The sequence below is a fragment of the Diorhabda carinulata genome, chromosome X (genome assembly GCF_026250575.1).
Source record: "Diorhabda carinulata isolate Delta chromosome X, icDioCari1.1, whole genome shotgun sequence".
NCBI lineage: Eukaryota > Metazoa > Arthropoda > Insecta > Coleoptera > Chrysomelidae > Diorhabda > Diorhabda carinulata.
Window position 1 is genome coordinate 49,174,197 of NC_079472.1, and position 9,863 is coordinate 49,184,059.

Below are 9,863 nucleotides of genomic sequence, written 5' to 3' on the forward strand. Positions count from 1 at the left end.
CTAATATTTGGCGCTTCCTTTAAAATTTACCCTGATGCTAATGTGGCCCCACCCTTATTTAACGCATTTCACTTTTCATATATACATATTGTTTTCCCTCTCTATAACCTAAGATTATTTATTAGTTATCAAAATTGACAAAGATTAGTTTTCATACGAATATAAAAAAATAGTTTTCGTTGTTGGGTGAATATGATGAATGAAGACATTTTAGTGTTTATTGAACTCTATTTTTACGTGAAAAAATTCAAAAAACGAGGAAAAGTAACGTAGATATTATCCAGAAAGTACTCATGCATGGAATTATTTGTAAGTGGTAATTTGCTTTTAAAAGTGTTCATATGAACGTAGATGATGCTGATATCCAGGACCGGCCAATAAGGTCTTGGCTACAGTCAGTAGCGGATCGTGGTGAACAATTTTAGGTGTCCTGCAATGTTTCCAAAAAAACTTACCTTGTTGAAGTTTTGTCATCTTTGTCAAATTTCTATTGACTTTATTGGCTTCCGTGATAAAATGATGTATTGTTGGAACGGTTGCCACCGAGACCTTGATAATGTATACTTTACGATTTCACGTTTATTGTCTTAAAAATATTTGCAACCTTCAAATTTTTGATAATATAATAAGCAGGAAGAAAGATTTAATATTTCCAGTAACTTAGCTATGTTGAGAGATTGTTCACTAGAGTATGCTTCGGTTTTACAGTTGCATCTAATTCAGCCGAAATGTGAAATGTCATGCAAGAATATGCCAAGATTTTTGGAAGTACCGCTTTCGTAATGTCCAATGCCCCATAAAATTTAATACAATTGATAATTTTTGACAATATATACCTATTTTTCGACACATTTTTATTATGCCTCTGTATATTTAACTAGAAGCAGAATCTAATTTATAATGATCCTAATAACACATGTACCATGCAATTTTAAAGATAGCTTTTGGAGTTTTCGTGTCTTTCATCTTCAAACTTGCTCTAGTTCGCTGATCCCTATTTCCCAATTTTTATTTTTACCAAAAAGTATTGCACTATTTTAGTTACTTCCACAAATATAAACATAAATATCTTGAGATAAATTTATTTATATAAGCAGCTTTTTTTCTTACTACAGCTTTTACTGTCATAATATTTTGTGTTTAGTAAGTTAAAAATAATTTCCCTAAGGAACAAAATCACACACCCTGTACTACAGTATATTGTTATTGAGTTTAAATGTTTCGAAAATAACCAGACAATTCGGAAAGTGCGAATAAAGATATATACTCGACATTTACCCACCGTATTACGCATTGCGCTGGAGTGTTAAACAAGCAACTGTTTCAGACCTCCGGTACCATTATGTGGGTCATCGTAAGCCATGGAAAGAGCCTGCAGAACGCGTCGTTTTTACTGAATTATTACAAAGCAACTGCGGGGTATTAAAGAAGTTTGAAAAGTAATAGAAAATGTATTAATGTAGATTATTTAAATTATGTAAATAACATTTTTGAGCTCCATACATTTTTGAGAGCTCTATAGCCATGCAACCACCCCCGATTACTGTGTTTGGATTCCAAAGGTGCAATCTTTATAGATACAGTATGCTAGAAGCTAGAACTGAAAGAAATGATTGACCCAAATAAAAATCTTAGTGTTTGATTTAAAAGTGTGAATGACTTTTTGACGCATACATTTGTGTGCATAGATCGGTCCATTGTAATTTTTGGCTTTAACTATATTTTTAACTAAACTATTCATCGGATCAAAAAAAGAAATATGCTGTTTGAAAGGCAATTTAATATGCTTTGATTTGAGTATACACTTTTCAGCGAGGCTTATCGTTTACATGGATAGCAACCGGTAAACAAACGAAACGAGTTTATGTGGTGATTGTAACGAGAATAACAAATTTATCGAATATTAATATTGTGCTTACAACAGAAATTTACGTATGATTTGTTTCTTATAATCTCAATAATGTTCAGTGTGTTATGTAACGCATACTACACCACAAAAAGCCGCCCAAGTTATTGCACTACTCGAAAATTGACTTTGTCAGCAGGCTGTTGCTAGACAATTGGATATGAGCGAAGAGTGTGCCAGCGTTATGAGAAGACTGGATCCTTTTATAGGCCACTTTGAACAGACAGAAGGCGGTTTATAACCGCTCATGATGACCGCTTGATTGTGTCAACAACATTGAGAAATTGTCACTTTAATGCCGTTCATATGGAACCACATATCCGTGAGGTGCGAGGAGTGACTATGAGTCAGTTAACAGTACGACGAAGACTACAGGAAATTAATCTTACCCCTAAAACACCTGAGATTGATCCAAAATTTACTCAAGCTCATCGGTAAGCACCTTGTTTTGCACAGGATCATCTGAACTGGACGTTGGAACAATGGGGATATCTGTTCTGTTCTCAGATGAGACCAGAATATGCTTCCATGGTACGACCGAAGAGGGAATGTGTACCGAAGACCAAGAGAGCGATTTGTAGATTGCTGCTTTAAAGACCAGAGTGTTTATTGAGGAGGTTTCTGCATTCTTAGAAGCGACCGTGTTCACGGAAGAATAGGTTTAACGGATGATAGATACATCGAGGAAACTTTATCAATTCATGTGGTACCTTATGTCGACTACATTGGAGACGAATTCACCTTTAAGCATGACAATGCAAGGCCGTAGATCTCCATAATCGTGCCAGATTACATTGCAGAAGTCGGTTTTCAGGTTATGGAGCGGCCAGTCTAAATCCGATAGAACATTTATGGGATGAGCAAAAAAAAAAGAATTCGAGCTAGACTTCCTAGCCCAAACTCGATCCCAGAGCTTATTATTGAAGTAGAAGAGTGACATCTCACAAAAAACAATAGCTAACTTGATTAGATCTATGCCTAATCGTATGAGAAGTGTTATTAGGGCAGGGAGGTCATACCCATTATTAATAAATTAAGTTTTAGATTGGCAATAACTCTATTTACGTTAATAATAAAAAAGCTTAATTTGCTTAATGCATTAATTTCACTATGATAAACATAGGAAGTATAAATAAGTTTCCTAAATTTATACTCAAATTAAAGCATATTAAATTGCCTTTCAAACATTTTATAGATCTGATGAATAATTTAAAAAAAATATAAATAATGTTAAAAGCTTTCAGTGGGCTGATTTCTATGCAAGCAAAATATTCTTGCCATTTTGCTTTAACGAAGGAAGCGACAATTGAAATGTAAATTATTAGTATAATAAAAATGAAAAAATGTATGACAAATGATTGATAACACTATGTCCAACATTACTGTTGACAAACTTAAACTTTTTTTCTGTAAATGTGACGTGAACCTTTTTATTAAATCGTTTCGTTACTTTTTGTACTCACTGTATAAATCACCTTGTATTATTTATTAATAATTTTTTTCTAAAATTAAGAGTGATTCCATCTATATTCAAGTAAACAAATATCTAAGAAATAAATTATTTATCAGGTTATTGTTCAGTGAACTAAAATCTGTATCAAAAGCGTACGAAGGAGAGTATATAAAAAGCAAGGATAATTATAAGAAATTGAAAAGGGAGGAGTAAACCAATGTCGTGACGTCAGTAAGAGTAAATAATATATTAAAGTGCACCGTTAAATCTGTAGCAGTAAGGGAGGCGATTTTTCGCTTTTCACAAAAAAAATTCACCGCGAATTTTTGCGTTTTTAAGTGTTATTTGTCGTTCTTTTTCTTTTTTTGGTACGTCAAAATGAAGGAGGTTAACGGAATACACATCGACGAAGATAAAAAGGATATTACTAAAAAAGGTACGTAAATTTAGAAAAAAATTACCAATATTGTTTTATTTATGACCTATTTATTAATGAAAGACTTTTGAGAAGGTAAATTTATTATCATAAACAAAAATATTATTTCAAACTTAATTTTGTGATATATCTGATACAAACAGAATATCTAAATAAAATCTTATAATTACATGATGCCGAGTTGATTTTGATTTCAATATATTCAACTGGATTCAGATCATAACTTCTCATAGTTTTCTCCTTGTATTAAGCAAAATATCCGAATTAAAATTGAAGGATTAAGATAAAAAGGCACGATCTATGGTTGTGGAATATGAACTTATTTTTTTTGTTGAAACAATAATTCCATATAAAGCTTTTGTTAAATATTTTTGACATATATGAAGTACAAACCTATTTACAATTAATATCTTAATCTTATATAATGCACCCTTTCAGGTCTGGTTTTTTTTGTGGACTTTGTTGCTCTATTGTCTTTCAACTTTCTCTTCACACATTTTTGTCCTACTTTAATTCTTTATCTCTTCTCAAGTTTCCCTTCCTCATTACCGCCTGCCTCAAATACGTGTTTTATTATTATTTATTTCTTCCATCATTCGTTGTATGTGATAGAATCATCTCAGTTGTTTCCTATTGTCTGTGTACATCAAAATTTTTATTTCTCCTTGCCTTATTTTCTATTTTCCTTGGAAATTCTATTTCTCTGGTATTTAGCTTTTGTTTTAGTTTATCGTTGTTCACGTTTCTGCACCATATGTGAGAATCGATTACTTCTTTTATAAACCTGTGCTTCATTTTCTTTTGTTTCCAGAAGAATGTTTTCTGATGCTATTTAGCAGTGTTTTTCTTGCTGCTAATCTAACTATAGTTTCAGCTACTCTGAGAGTTCTTCATAAGAATTTAATTTTATAATAGATAATTCAAATCTATACTTCAGCCAAATTCAATATTAAAAACTTATGAAATTCGAAAAATCTGGAATATTGTATGTATGTCCTATATAAACAACATTACAATTATTATATATAATATTACTTATTTTAGATTTTAGACTACAGAAATTTTTATGAAAATGAATTTTGTGTGAAAAAATGATTTGATAGCTGTTGATAAAGTCCTTGTACATACGATGGGGAAAGGTGTTTTACAATGTGATGATTTGAAACTGATTTGTTTGTTAATTGATTATAATATCATTAATGCTTTAAAAGAAAAAATAATAAATATAATATACAAAATAAGAGAGTTTTGTTTTACTCCTATTTAACTAGTATGTCTTCTACACATTCTGTTTCTTCAAATTCTCTTCTAATATTTAGCATCGCGGTACCTTGCTTACACTTGTTTATATTTCTATCTGGATTCCTATAGGGTAGGGAGGAAGGATACGTCGAATTTTTCAAGGAAAAATTAGACTATTACAGTAGGCATGACTAGAAGAAAAATGGGGGGCACATCATTTTTCCCATATTTTGAGACATCCTGAACACGATTATGATGGTTTTTCGAATATCTGTAGTTATATATATATATATATATATATATATATATATATATATATATATATATATATATATATATATATATATATCTATATATCTGTTTAAGCTACAATTCTTATTTTCGTCTCTCGAGCAATTGCTATGGGTCCGATTTGGTTCAAAATTAGCATACATGGCTTTTTTGGCGGCGGATTAATGTTATTGGAGTTTGGTTGAAAACAAACGAATATTTCGAGGGGTCGCAGTGCAAATAAAGTTGTTTTCGATCTTTGCTCACCTCTGCAGGTCGAACGAAAAGCGACTGAAAAATGAAATTTCACATGTAGGTTCAATTAGTTGCGAGATGATTTCCTGTCTAAGGTCGAAACTTTCCATCTCCGCCCCTTTCCATTTTATGGTCATTTTTGTTATATTTTCTTATATTTTGGCCAAAAAAAATTAACTAGAGGGTTCGAACTTCGCATGCAAGTAGGGATGATGTTGAATAATTGTCTTTCTCAAATTCAAAATTTTCTTCTTCAGTTCTTCTAGCACAAAACCCCCGAAATCATTTTGATCGTTGTAATTGTTGAACGGGACCGCCTCCTATTTAATGAATAATACGAATATGATCGTTGCTAGGGTGATTTTTTTTACTTCCCATTTTCGAAATTTCTTGTCATTATGACAATTTTTTCTTTGTTGTCAATTGGAATTGAACAAGAGGGTTCGAGACCACCAGGTCTATTGAAATTATGAATTTTCATTCGAGAGAGAGAGTTAACTTGTGAAATGAAAAGTTATTGAGGAATAGCAAATTTTCCATATAAAGAAATAAGATTGAGAATTGATATCATTTCCAAGAAATTCATTTTATGGAAAGATTTGTTTGTGTATTAGTTAAATTCTTCATTCGACGATAAATTAGACTTTCGTGATGGAGCTCTGCTGCTCACGGCTTTTTTAAAACAGATTTAACAAAAATATTACAACCTAACTTAACACCCATTGAATAAAATGGATCCAATTATAACTAAGTAATTTTGTGGAAGATTGCTCATTTTCCTTGGACTTCTGTTTTGAAGACGATGTCATTTGTATTAGTGTAGTGTACATACATTGCAAATGTATCTTCTTCAGAAACTCTTAATATCTAACTATTATTAATAGTTTCTTACCCCTTCTTAAAAAAATTATAAGATATCGACGTAATTATTAATAATGTATGTTGAAATATGTGAATATCGAACGTGTCTACCCAATTAATTTGAGAAGGTCGACGCCCACTAAAAGATTCAGATGTTTAAAAACAATCTCCGCGAAATAGATGATGAAATTAATTAATAATTCTATTTTATATAGCCAACAGCAAAGTTATAATTCCATTGAGAGATATAGACTGGGCCCAGAAAACAAATTAATTGTAGATAATTGACTGGCGAAATATAACTTTTTTTACTTTCAACCAATTATTGTTTTTTATTGTCTTGATAATTGTCGAAGTGGGATACAGAAAAAAATAACATTTAGTACCCGAATAAACAATATTAGATATAAAAAACAAAGTTATTAGAACACTAGCAAACAGTAATATTTTCATCAAAAATGGCTCAATCTATTCTGTCAAATGTTTGAGTAATCCTGATGCAAATACAAAAACAATATATTTTTTCTCAAATACGAATTATAATATCTCAAACTGGTTCTCTGATTACAGATTGTGATTGTCAATGACTTTTTGTAGTTGATCCCAAGCATGCTCTAAGGGTTTCAGATCAATCGGGTCTTTGCTGCTTCGGATGTAAAGAGGCGAATAAACTTGGGTATAGAAAAGTACCTATTTCGGTTCATAATAGCCTCTCACATAAATAAGTCGCGATATTTGGACATCCTGTTCGGAGGAAAAATTTTGTAATGGTGTGTAGGAACTTCATTCAACAAAGGTTCATAAAAACTTTCCAATCGTCCATGGTCAGGTTCTCACTAAAAGTTCGACCTCATCGGTATCCGCATATCCACTATTGAATTAGTATAACTCTTACTTCTTACATTACTACTATCTGTAGTACAATCAAAATTCTTTTTTTCATCAAACTCAGGATTTGTTAAAATCAAACAGTTTACGTCGTAAAAAATGTATTGATACAAATGTTCAAAATGTATATTGTTCATTACAAATTGTTTTACGATAAAAGTTCCGTTAGTTTTTCATTGATTGAATATAATAGTCTACATGTGATGTAAGAACTAATTTAATTACATCATTACTCTGTCAGTAGGTATTTAAAATTCTTTATGTCCAATTACTATTTATAATAATTCTGATTACCTTGTTTTTGTCTAAGTTTAAAGTAAGATAATTTTGTATATATCTGAAAGCGTCAATTCTGCTTGCTTTCAGATATATTTGAATATATTACTCATTATTAAAATAGTATAGTGCTTTGCAGCGACATCCAGCATAAAATTCTTCGTGGGTCAAATCATATTCGTGAAGTTTATGAACAAACTCTTATGTATAAATCTTATAGGTAAGAAAGGAATTTTAATTCACATGTTGCTGTAGTGACATGTCACCTATTAAAATTTTGAGACAATATTTTTAGTTTATTCTTTGTAACTGTTCCTGCTGCACAATAAGATTTAATCTATCATTACTTTAAATTAGCTACCCTGATTTATGAATAAAAATTTCCCTAATAACGTGAATTTCAAAATAGAATTTGTTTAAACATTATGAAGGTTATTTCTATGAAGTTTTAAAAAGTTATTAGCAATTTAAATTATTGAAATTAAATGCAGAATTCAAAGAATAGAATTACAAATTTTATTTAACTTATTATGGATTATGGTGTACAAAATTATACAGTATGCTTTATTTGAGGCACTTCCATACGTAATTTTGTAGTTTTCTTGTGTATACTTTATATTTATATTTTATTTTATCTGTATCTTCATTAGATTATTTGTATGATTGTTTCTTAGATTTTTCCAAGATTTTGTCGACAAATTATGAACAATTTTTTGACAATAAAGCATTTCTCTCTCTCTCTCTCTCTCTATTTGAATTATTAAACAGTGAATATACTTTTATTTATAACCATATATGCAATGCTTTCATTACTAACGTCATGGAAGGTTAGAAAGTGTCATATTACCTTTACTTCCCGTCTTCATTTCCCGCCTTCACATCCCGCCCTCTAAAATATTATGATCGTTAAAATTTTTCTAATCTATTCTAGATGAAAATTTTTTATATTGAAAAATATAACACATTCACAAATATTATAATGCCTATTTTATAGCAAACAATAAAAACCAACAATGAACCAAAATACAACAAACTACTTATTGAAATGAAGCCCATATTTTGTTGTTTTAGAAAGTTTCCCATGTTTCTAAATATCAATTTTTTCTTCAATTTGTAGCATCGTCGAATCATACTGTACATTGCCCACAAAGGGGACGGCTTCTTTTGTCTGTTTGTTCTCTGAAATATACTAAGAGTACACTTTCGGAACTGGTATTCTTCACCTTTTTTTCTTCGCACCACTTCCTATATAATCCAGTAGCTTTTAAGTAGTAATGCTTACTTTTTTTCAGCACCAACCCTTGTGCTGCTCCGTCAACATTCTGTCGTATTTCTAGAGGGGTACAATCCATCAATTCTTCATCGGAGGACATTTTTCTCAATTTATTAATCGCGAACTTAATATCCATCTGAATTTATGTAACATTTAAATTTAGAACGAAACAAAAATTTAATAATTTTGATCGAAATATGATGGTTGTAAATAAAATAGTATACAAACCTCGGTAGAAAGTTTCATCCCTGTCTCGAGACCTTAGCTATCCTTGACGCTTCGCGTCTTGGTTAACTATATTTAATCTCTTGGCAGTAAAGAAATTCTTCCCACCTCGGTGTTTAATGTACTATTACGAAATCCAATATCGCATCGTATCCTAATCAAAGTCAGCATCTATAGTCACATCCAGATTCAGATCCAGACTCTCCACTAGGCTCTACGAGAGTATGGAAGATGTACTTGTGTCCTATCGCCTTCCTTCCCTCCTTCTCGCTGTCGCTTCTTGTAGGTTTTTCAGGTATGAGGCAAAGGATGCCTGGGGACGAGGCCAAACAATCAACCACACTCTCGCGCCCGCTTACTTTTCTGTTGAATGCTGCATAGTAACGACGCCTATAAAGGTCAAGAAGCTTTTTAGCTTTTCTGTTGCTGATAAATTTCATAAAGTGAAAGGAAAAAAACATTAATATCTGCTACTACTATAGCGAAATTCTTCTCTCAAGAAGAACGCATGCACTGTCCTTCGAAGTCTTTCTGTCAAATGATATATTAGTAATTTTGGTTTCACTAGAGCTTTATTAACTAGGTAAACCGTAGATTTCCCAACAACAAGCGCACTACTAACTAATTCCACTGTGTTATCAACACTTTTACATAAATTTTCGTCTGTGAATTACATAAAACAGTTGGATATTAATGTTTTTTCATAAACTGTTGAACAATAGAATTCACAGACTGCACACTGCACCTTGTAAGTTGCAACTATACTAAACTGTTAAGA